The sequence below is a fragment of the Alosa pseudoharengus genome, unplaced genomic scaffold (genome assembly GCF_046254945.1).
Source record: "Alosa pseudoharengus isolate Yale_2024_CS ecotype anadromous, Long Island Sound unplaced genomic scaffold, YU_APseudo_1.1 YU_APseudo_1.1_scf_25, whole genome shotgun sequence".
Taxonomy (NCBI): domain Eukaryota; kingdom Metazoa; phylum Chordata; class Actinopteri; order Clupeiformes; family Clupeidae; genus Alosa; species Alosa pseudoharengus.
The window spans coordinates 948,940-960,561 of record NW_027468696.1 but is presented as its reverse complement, the minus strand read 5'-3'; positions in this window follow the sequence as shown (position 1 = coordinate 960,561).

The window sequence follows — 11,622 nt, the reverse complement described above, 5'->3', positions numbered from 1 at the left end:
ATATATAGTTTTAAATTCTATGCCTGTTCTCATAATGGCTTTTGGTGGCAGACTTTTACTTCAATTTAAAATTTGTATCATAAGCATAGTCTATCTGATTTAGGCCCTCTGCTTCAAATTAAATGTTGCATCATGAGCATCCGTCTTTGATGTAGACCCTCTGTTTCAAGTTTGCATCATGGGTGTAGCAGCTGTGAACAAATAATTTCTGTTTAAACCGGAACTTTGGATCATTTTTATACCGATCGCTTACACTCATTTTCTTTTTAGGCTACTTCTGTATTGCGCTAGCCTGGCGAGCCAGACCCACATTAAAATGTAGGGTCTGGGCACTCACCGTTCGCAGTGCTCAGTCCGAGGGGCGGGATAATCAGTTGTCTTTCAAATTCCCTCTGCACGCAATAGAATGCAATAGGATATTTGTTTTCAAGTAGCAGGGAATTCAAGCCAAACCGTTGCAACTCTGCCATCAATCATTATGTTAAGCCCACCAAACGACTCTATACACGATTTCAATGGCCTGATTAAGTTTCGATTTCTGGAGCTCACAAGCCAACGGAGAGTTGCTAGACTAGCCCTGGCAGCAAATGTAATTTGCTGCCGCTAGGGGTGCGTCTAGACTTCTAGGCTAGTATTGCGCAGTTTGCATAGCATTTTCTCACTTAGCCTAGGCCTACTCCAATCGTTTATTGGGGGCCAAGCAGCAAAGCTGCGAAGGCACCCATTGTGTTTCTACGTTTTCTTATTATTGGGGGCCAAGCAGCGAAGCTGCAAGGACCTCATTGTGTTTCTACGTTTTTCCTATTATTATATGCAATGGGAGTCTATGGCAGCCCATAGAACCGTATGGTAAAAAGTTGGGAAATTTGGCACACTGATTGGGGACGGTCCCATGATTCATGTCACCAAGTTTCATGTCGGCAACTCGAACCCTCTAGCGCCACCAACAGGCCAAATTTGGACGTGCGTTCATGCACGTAACTTTTGACCTGTTGGTCCGATTTTCAAAAGTCAGGTATTGGAATCCTTGGACCAAGCCGAGTTCAACGCACCCTATGACTTCATTTTCCGCCATGATGGATTTTCCGCCATTTTGGATTTCATCAAAAACACTCAAAATGTATCAGGGGTCACATACTTTCTCTGATTCCCACCAAATTTGACACAGATCATCTTCAGACCAAGCCTCACAAAAGTTATCACTTTTTGTCTTCGGAAGTATTACCGTTCGCCCGTAAAATCCAATCAAAATTTGCGGCGAAGCCGCCAAATAGGAAGTAAGCTCATATCTCAGCAACCCTTGCATGTATCAAAACCAAACTTGGTACATTGACTCATGACCCCATCAGGTGAATGCCGAAGAAATGTTGTCATCAAAAACAATTTCGCACAGGTCACAAATTTCATCTGATCTTCACCAAAATTGGCACAGACCATCTTCAGACCATGCCTTGTCACTTCATTTATTTCTGTAACAATTAATAGAAGCGTTCGCCCGTCACATCCAATCGAAATTTGTGGCGAAGCCGCCAAACAGGAAGTGAGCTCATATCTCAGCAATCGTTGCATGTATCAAAACCAAACTTGGTACATGGACTCATGACCCCATCAGGTGAATGCCGAAGAAATGTTGTCACCTTTGACCTCTAGGGTCACTGCAATTAGCAAAAATGCATTTTGCCTTGTAACTTTTGACGTGCTAGACGTGAAACTTGCTTTGACAGCTTATGGCCATACGTCTGATTGCAGCATTGAGCTAACAGCATTTCGTTGCCATGGTTACTCCGGCCTACCTGCTTGGCCCCCTCATTGCTGCTTGCAGCTATATTTGGGGGCCAAGCAGTGAAGCTGCGAAGGCACCCATTGTGTTTCTATGTTTTCTTATTATTACGCTTCCGCCATTGAAGTCTATGGCAGCCCATAGAACCGTCTGGTAAAAAGTTGTGAAATTTGGCACACTGATTGGGGACAGTCCAATGATTAATTTCACCAAGATTCATGCCGGCACCTCTAGCGCTCTAGCGCCACCAACAGGCCAAAGTTGGATGTGCATTCACGCACATAACTTTTGACCCTTATGGCCGTTTGTCAAAAATGAGGTTTTGTTGGAATCCTTGGAACAAGCCGAGTTCAACACACTCTATGACGTCTATGACGTCCGCTATGACAGATTTTCCGCCATTTTGGATTTTGTCAAAAACCTTTAAAAAGTTTCACGCCTCGATTGGCTGTTACTCTCCCGTAACAGCCAATCGAAATTTGTGGCGAAGCCGCCAAACAGGAAGTGAGCTCATATCTCCGCAACCATTTCATGTATCATAACCAAACTTAGTACGTAGACTCATGACTCCATCAGGAGGATGTTCAAATACTTTAGTGACCTTTGATCTCTAGGGAGTGCTGCAATTAGGAACAATGTGTTTTGGCCTGTAGTTGCTGTTGTGTTTGGAATTAAAATGTACTAGTGGGGTCTGTTAATACAGTCGGAGGTCCTTAGGCTGTGATGTCAAAATGTGAAAACTGTGATGTCATCCTAATTGATTCAGCCGCCATATTGGATTTAATAAAAAACACCTAAAAGTTTTTACAGGTCACAAAGTTTGTCCGATTGACACCAAACTTGACACACATAATCTTCAGTCCAAGCCTCAAAAAAGTTATCCCTTTTTGTCTTCAAACCTAAAACCGTTTGCCTGTAACAGCCAATCAAAATTGGCGGTGACGCCATCAAACAGGAAGTGAAGGGATATCTCAGTAATGCTTTCACGTATCAAAACCAAACTTGTTACATTGGCTTAGGACCCAATTAGGAGGAGGCTCAAGAAATTTGGTAAATTTTGACCACTCTGTGGTGCTATAATCACAGGAAGTAGGCTCATATCTCAGCAATGCTTACACATATTGAAACCAAACTTGGTACATGGACTTGAGACCCCATCCTGAAGAAGCACAATAAATTTGGAGTCTTTTGACCACTAGGAGGGCGCTATAATTACAAGAAGTAGGGTCATATCTCAGCAATACTTTCACATATAGAAACCAAACTTGGTATATGAACTTAGGACCCCATCCTGAGGACACACAATACATTTGGTGACCTTCGTCCACTAGGGGGGCGCTAGAGATACAGGAAATTAGCTCATATCTCAGCAACGCCTTTACGTATCTAAACCAAACTTGGTATATGGACTCAGGACCCAATCCTGAGGACGCACAATACATTTGGTGTACTTTGACCACTAGGGGCGCTATAATTAGGAAGACTTTTTCGTATCAACACCAAACTTGGTACATTGATTCGTGAACACATCCTAAGGACCCACAATTAATTTGGTGTGCTTTGACCACTAGGGGTGCTATAATTATCAACACTTTGACCGATTTAAACCAAACTTGGTATGTGGACTTAGGAGTACATCTTGAGGACACACAATAAATTCAGTGACCTTCGAATCCAGTCCAATCCAATCCAATCAAGTCCAATCCAATCCAATCTAACACAACACTTTCAAGTCCAATCCAGTCCAATCCAATCCCAACTCTTGCTCAACTGCTTAACTGCTTGGCCCCCTCATTGCTGCTTGCAGCTATATTTATCTTATTATTTTCGTAATTTTGCTACAAGACTTTTTTTATTGTCTCTGTTCAACATTTCATTTTCACGCATTTCTTACGTTTTCTAACTTTGCAAAGTTTAGGCCTTCTATTTGAATTGTTTACAGCTGCTGGCATGTGACCTGCCACCTGAGGGGTATTCCATCAAACAATCTAAACGAAAAGCTGGGCTAATTTCGATAAGCCTCGCAACTTTTAGTGAGAGTTGCGTTCCATCAACGTGACTTCAGGGACTCTCCGCTAAGTAACCATGGGAATTTATCCAACCAAACTAACCTGGTCTGGGCAGGCTAACTATCAGGCTTACTCTATCTGTGTTGCAAAAAATGCCATCAGTCGGAAACATGTCCAAAAATGACACGTTCCGCCTAATTGTCTTTCACATTCTCGGCACCTGTGTTCACTGTTAAAACATGTTTTATGCTGAGACTTTTTTGGACGATGTCACTAAAGCATAATACTGGTGCATTCATGGCACTTCGGAATGACAAGGACCGCCCCCGTGGCTACTTTGTTTTTCCCACAGCAAGTGTTCATGTGCTTTGTGATGCCACAACAAAGGTTAAAAACATACACTCACTAATCCTAAATAAACAACTGTATTTGCTTAAAATATAGTGTAAGAAGCTTGTGAAAGAAAGATGTGCAACTTTCAAGTGACAAAAACGGCAAATTCCCAAGTTCACATTAAAACTGTTGGACATGAAAGGCCACATGGACTGCAAACAAACTACACCGTGATGACAAAAGTGATAACGAGCCCCTAACTGGGCAACTCTGTTAACAAAATCTAGCCCCAGTTTCCGACCTCTGACTCACACATTACGTGATGTGAATGACGCGGAATGATGATTTTTTCACTGGGAAAAAGGGTTTTCCGAAGCCCATGAACACTAGGTGTTCTAGCGCGTACTAGCTCCAAAGATTGTATAACAAAAGTATGCAGCACAGTCATGTTGGTGACTGTGAGAATTTGTAGGTTACCTGGCAGAAAGTGGTGACTGCGTGTGGAGCAGCTGGTAGCATGGTGCGCTCTCGTGCACAATTCTTCGCTCCTTTGTGAAGGTTCGTGGCCAGAGGTCACGAACAAAACGTCTCCATTTGGTAAGAAACCATTATAATGATTTATATTGTATCATTTGATAATAATCTAACTTCAGGCAAAGTTGCAAATTTGTTTTTAAAGGTTAAAAATGTAAAAGTCTGCCGCATTCATTCCATTTTGTAGCCTACTTTGTTCAAACACGTGAATAAATAAAACGGCAGGCCTTCAATTTTACAATGTTGGCCCACATCTGACTGTACTGTATGTTGGGACTTCATTTAATTTAAAGGTAAACTATGCAGTATTGGCAATTTCCTTACTGTTTTCTCGGTTTTTGCTTCTTTTTCGCTGGCTTTGTCATGACGAATGTCTGAGAAACTCCATCGCTACCTTTTTCTAGCCGGTGCCTGGCGTGTATGTGTATTTGAATGCAGTAAAGCAATTCGTTACACTCGTTATACTTCCTGACACTGAGGCCGTCGGCCCGCCGGCCCACAGTTGCAAGGGTGGTTTTTCCGCTCACAGGCGCTAGGGGGAAGCGAGATGGCCACCATTCAACCCGAAAAAAGTCATATAACCATTCCAATGACTCTGAAGCTGTTAAAAGAAGGTAAATTAAGCTAGAAAAATTGCATATTAAGCTAAAAAACCTGCATAGTGTGCCTTTAAGTTAATTTAATAATGAGATGAAATATATGCTTTAATTAATATCATAAGCAAGATCCTGAACACACATATTTATGAGAATGACATACGTGACAACAAGACATGTATGTAGCCTATTTCAAGGGACAGATATGTGAAAAAACAGGCATACGTGACATTTGTCAGACAGTCAGACAAAATGGGAGAAGAGGGGGCGGTTTGAGTGTGAATTTAAACTTCACTGCACCCGATTTACATTACTGCGTGGGGGACCAGTAGTATGGTGGTTTCCTATGTAGAGGTTGAGGCGTTCTTGAGATATCACACTCAAGGTGTGTTTGATCTTGACATTTGACTTCATCGAGTCCATACAAATGTTCACACCAAATTTGTAGGTGAGATAGCAGGTGGTTGGACTGTATATTAGACTATTAGGTTGCGCCGTTCAGTTTTCATCGAACACAATCAAGGAGTGCCGGCCAGAGCACTACTTAAGGCCTGAAGATGTTGAATGGGGGGTTTGGTTGGAAAGGATGACGCAAGGCGGTTTGGGTAAAGTTGACTTCTATTGAACTTCAGTATTTACTGTACAATACATAGGTTTGGATCTGCGTTTATGTGTTCGCGTGATCCTAAACACAACAGAAATAAATCAGATGCTGTCTGTGGCGTTACTTATCTCTTCACACCACACTAAGCACTATTCCAATCATTAATACACATAACTGAGGTAGATGAACTGGATTTACATTGGCAGCATGTGATCTGGGCAGGTTCGACACAATCTACCAAATAACTACAGTATTTCTCACAAATATACCAAATATGCATCAATACTAACTTAACTTTATCTAAACTGCAATATTCAGTCACTTACGTTGGTCATTTATGCACACAAACACAAGGATTAATTCAGATGAAAAGGGGAAACTTTCTGAAGTCAGGTATAACTGAATCATGGCATCTGAACTACACAAAGATGGAGGAAAGCGTGATGTCATATCCTGAAACTAGCGATGTCAAAATAAGAGAGTCATTAGGCTAAACTCAGGAAATGCATTAACTAACCAGGGAAAACTACTTATCAAACTAAAAGTCCATAGTCTTTTCTACAAAATTTGAAGCATGTGCGTCAAGTTGTTCTAAAGTTGTGACACAAGAACGAAAGCTGGTCTTGAAACGAACGAAAGCTGGAAAATGTAGTTCAGAGAAAGCCTAATTGTATGCATTACAATTAAACAGACATATTGTAGTGCATTATTATCAGGTAGAAATTAGGGCTGTCAAAATAACTGATTAATTTTGATTAATTAATTTGAGAAAAAATAACTGATTAAAAAAATTAGTGCAGATTAATTGATTCCGTATGACCTTTGACCCCGAGCCGATCTAGTCAGTAAAAATTAGACTGTAAAATGAAGGAGAGAGAAGAAAACGTGCTGCCTGGATCATTGATTGGAACATTTACTTTTAAAAAACGGCCTGATGGTGTTGATAAAAAATAAAGTGTTGAAGTCCTCTGCAATGTTTGCATCAAGGAATTTGCATATCACCGTAGCTCATCAACTCTATAGTCGCACATCAATGCAAAGAAATAAGTTTTAATTTTTTATTTTCATTGTGTCCTCTAGGTTATATCTGTGGCCTTAAATGCCTAGTATGTGAAAAAAAAAAACTTCTTCCCGGAGCACTTTATTTTGAATTTCTTTGAATTTGAAGCACTTTGAATTTATTTCCTCAGCATATTAGGTCATATCATAGATTATTATGGCAATTATTTGAACAGTGAAAATAATAATAAAAGAGTTTTTGAACTTTAATGTCCCTAATGCTGATTATTCAATGATTCATTTGAATTTAAATATTTAAAATACTTTCGCAGTAAAAACTATATATGCAATTAATTTAGATTAATTAATCAATCACAGAGTATGTAATTAATTAGATTATTTTTTTTAATCGATTGACAGCCCTAGTAGAAATATGTCTGGAAGAAATCAAAATCTATGATTTGACACATTAAAAATGATAAAAACATTGATGTTTTTTGTACAGCCACAGCATATTCTGTGTTATAGCTATGAACACATACAATAGCTTGATTAAAAGGTATTTCTACACGCCTCTGTTCCTGAGAAATAGACTAATAAACAGTGGCTAGTTTTCATCAAAATCGCTGTTTTTTTCTAGAAATGGAGATATAACGCCTTTCATGAAATATGAAGTGTTGCCTGTTACTTACTTCTGTAAACCTTCCGGGAAGTGATCAGCGAGACCTGGCGAGACTGCCACCTAGTGATAGACCCACGAAAATGGCCTGGTTTTGACCTGACGTGCATGCGTCACTGATTCGACCCAAAGCGGCAACCGAGTTATGATAAAACGTCCAGATAAAATGTCCAGATTGTGCGTTTTCATGAGTTTCACGATCGTCATATATTTAATTTCCATTCATCACAGAGTTCCCAAAATCACATATAAGGTGTGTTAGAGTGTCTAGTTTCGTAATTTAAAAAAAAGCTAAAAACGTAATATTACGTTTTTGGCACTCAACGCATGGGAAGGAAAAACGTAATATTACGTTTTTGGCACTCAATGAGTTAATGAAGGCATCAAAAATGGTTTACATGCCTATGGGTGACTGGACATTTGTTTACTCATACCATGTGATGTTTTGTTTATATAGCAACTCACCAAGTGGTTAGTGGTGTTTGTTGATTATTAAAAACAAATATATCGGCGCAATGTATGATTTCAAGCCGTGTTGTTTGCTATTGTGGAACTATTTTTTGCGTATAATCTTCCACTCAATATTTGCCTGAAGCATAGACAGTAAAAGAAGGTCTCGTGGAAAGACAGAGCCCTTTCTGTTTCTGGTAGCGCAGTAATATCAGCGAGCAATGAGTCTTCCCAGGGCCCAGGCCAGGGCCGGTGTGGGGCCACTTTTCAGCCCGGGAGTTTCAGGCCCAAGACCGGCCCACTTTTTCGTAACATAACTATCTCATAATTATGAGATAATTATCTCATAATTACGAGATAATCATCTCGTAATTATGAGATAAGGATAGGATCCGTGCTGAGGATCTAAGCAGCCTTTCAATAAAACCAAGCGCATATTTCCTACTGATTTCCTGCTTTGAATGACTTTCGTACTTTGAGAGATTAACATGTCTTTAAGTGGCATGAAAACTAAGCCTGTCAAATCGCCAACAACCCCAAAGCAAAGAGTAAGCTTTGCCCAAAGGCAATACAATGTTGCACGTTACAGTCCTAACCAGTAGGTGGAGGTACTACTACGCATAGGGCTACCTCCATTCACGTTGTCACACGCACGCCTATTGTTTATTTTGTGCAGCTAGGCTACTTGTTCATGTGGCATTGATTAGTTAAACAGTCACATTTTTCCTACACGTATTATATTGAGAGAAAATAGTCAGTTGTAAACAAAGAACTCTTCTTATAGTCCGTAAATGGACTGAAGTTGGCTCTATATATCTACTTTTATTGATTATGCTAACCGTTAGCATCTCTATGGGATTTCTCATATACATTAGCCATAAGCTAACACATTAGTTTCTATTCTGTAACTTGAAATGCTAGTCTGCATGATTGCTCTTAAACAAAACATCGAAGGAAATAACTGAAATGTACTCTGTTGGTCTGCATAGTTTTACAGTAAATCCTAAGTAAAGGTTTGAAAGGAACTTCAGCTTCAGACTTTCTCTTGGAAAGCTGTTAGGTCTATCTTCTCTAATAGACCATGTCATTGCCTCACACAAGTGGGGGCAGAATTGGAAATGTGTCATAAATCATGGTAATTATGACATAATATGTCATAATTATGTGATACTACTCGTAATTATGAGATAATTATCTCATAATTACGAGATAACCTGATTTTTTTGTGTGTGATGTGAATGCAATGCGCCACCGTACAAATGCCTTAACAAAGTGGTTACACAAAACAGGTGGTCACTAGCTAGCCTATGCTACAAACACACAAACAAAAGGCTAACAAGTTGCCAAAATGCTATATAGCAGCGCTAACAAACAAACCAAGACACACCACACACCAACAAAGTCCATCCTGGACGAGCCGCCCAACTGTTACGAGGCGGCAAGGCCAGCTCTTCATTGTCTAGGGTATATTACTATAAGCACTAAAAGCCTCCTGCAATTCGCAACATAAAAGAGTAACTGAAACCCCACAACAATTAATCCAATCCACTAGCTCTATGTGATGGAAATGCATGAAAGTTTGACCGTGTGGATGTGTGTGTGCGTGTCAGCTTGGCAGAACCCAGTGAGAGGTCACTTACCTGTGGCTCCCACAGTCCGGTGGCTCTATGACCAAACATGTGCTACGGCCAGCACAAGCATCAGGTTCTTTGTTCAGTTTTCTTTGACAATCCAAAAATGTTAACCAAAGTGAAGTGAGGGGATTCCAGTTTGCCTTTAGCTCCTATGGCAAACAAAGACACATGTTCCCAGGCCTCTGCACACAAAAAAACAATCACCCAGCCTCCCAGCACATGTGTGCCTTTACCAATCAGCCACAGGTAGTGACATCACTGAAGCTCCACCTGTCAGTCAGTGCACTCCCTACCATGTGACCTAACCTATCCTAACAGTAATTTATGTTGATATATCACCCCATCAAGTAGATGACTATCAAAAACACACTAATCCTGTGAGTAGAACTAGTACTGACAACGTTGTGGACAGGCACAGATCTGTATTTGGGAACCTGTGGGTTCTCTCATACTGAGCAGGATTACCATTGCAACAACACATCATCAGAAAGGTAAAACTAACCTGTTTCACAACGGTCTAAACCCTGCGCAGGTACCCTGTCTCTGGTATTGCTGAGGCTAATCAAATGTGGGCTTGATTAGTACTTTAACAGGAGACTCCCTTGTAAACTTTTTCAAAATTGACATCAAATGTACACTTCATATACCCCTTTGCTATTTGTTTTTAAATGCAATAGAACTCTTAAAAAATGCTAACCTTCATATATGAGTTCTTCAGTGCAGTTGCTAATATTGGCATTTTATGCATCAAGTACTGCTATGGCTGTTGATGACAGTCAATGACATATGATATTCAAATTGCCTCCTGTGAAAACTGTGCACTTAAACGGGTCTAATGCTTTCTTCACTTACTGTAAAAAGTTTTGGGATCACTGATGTGAAATTCTCAGTCTCGCATGTCATGTGCTCATGTGCTCCATATTCTTTTCCACATTCGATATTGTCTTATTCCCATTTCTCCCTTTTAGCTGATGGCACTAAACCAACCAACGTCTCCAGTCACCAGCACTATGTCTAGGCAGAGTGATCATGGAGAGCATCCCAATATGAGTGGAGAGTCTGTCCAGCCTAATCTGCAGTGAGTGGGTACTTTTGCTATTAATGCTGGAGAATGACAAGACAAGTACTGATTTTGGGATGTTGTTTATATTAAAATAGTTTTGCTGTTTTCCACTGTTCACTGTTATTTTTGTTAAACAATTGGGGTGCCCCTTTATGTGAGTTATGTTTCTCATCAAACTTTAATTTTGTCATATTTTTGAAACAGGAAATCCCAGTCTCCAAATACAACATATTCACCAAGAGATCAGCTTCTTCCAAAAGGTGGGTCTAGTAATGCAAAGCTTTTTGTATTTGTATTACTTGGTTAGACATGTATTATGCATTGTCCTAAGTTAAAATACAATAGAAATGGGGATTAAGGATTGTAGGTAAAGCCAAAGTCCTTTTAGGCAAGTCCCTCCACTCGGCGGCCATATTTCAACACTTTTTTTGGCACTCATCGGGCATCCTATTCGGCAGAAATGCGCGTGCGCAAGGCTTCACGACACCAATCTTGCTCCAGCGGCGAGTTCACAACACATGATTGGCACGATGTTTTCACACACCATATGATTGGCTCAATGTATTCACATCACACCACATGATTGGCTCAATGTATTCACATGTCGACGTTTTGCCGAGGAAGGGGTAGGATATGTGTAGACAACGGCGTTACAAACTAGCCCCATGCATTTCTATGGAGGATTTTTTGAGTGCTGTGTCTCCTCATTAGAAAGTCTCTGGTAAAGCTTAAAGCGATGGTTCGGAGTAATTTCACCCTAGGGTCCTTTGCACCATGACCCCGAGCCAAACACCCTCCCAGAACCTTTTTTCCCTTGGTCGAACCCTGGTCGAGTAGCGCTATCAAAAACTAATGATGTTCTGCAGTCGTGATGGAACCAACTTTTATCTCGTAAATTACCCCACTAATAATGCCCTGAATGGTACGAAACTTCTGCAGTA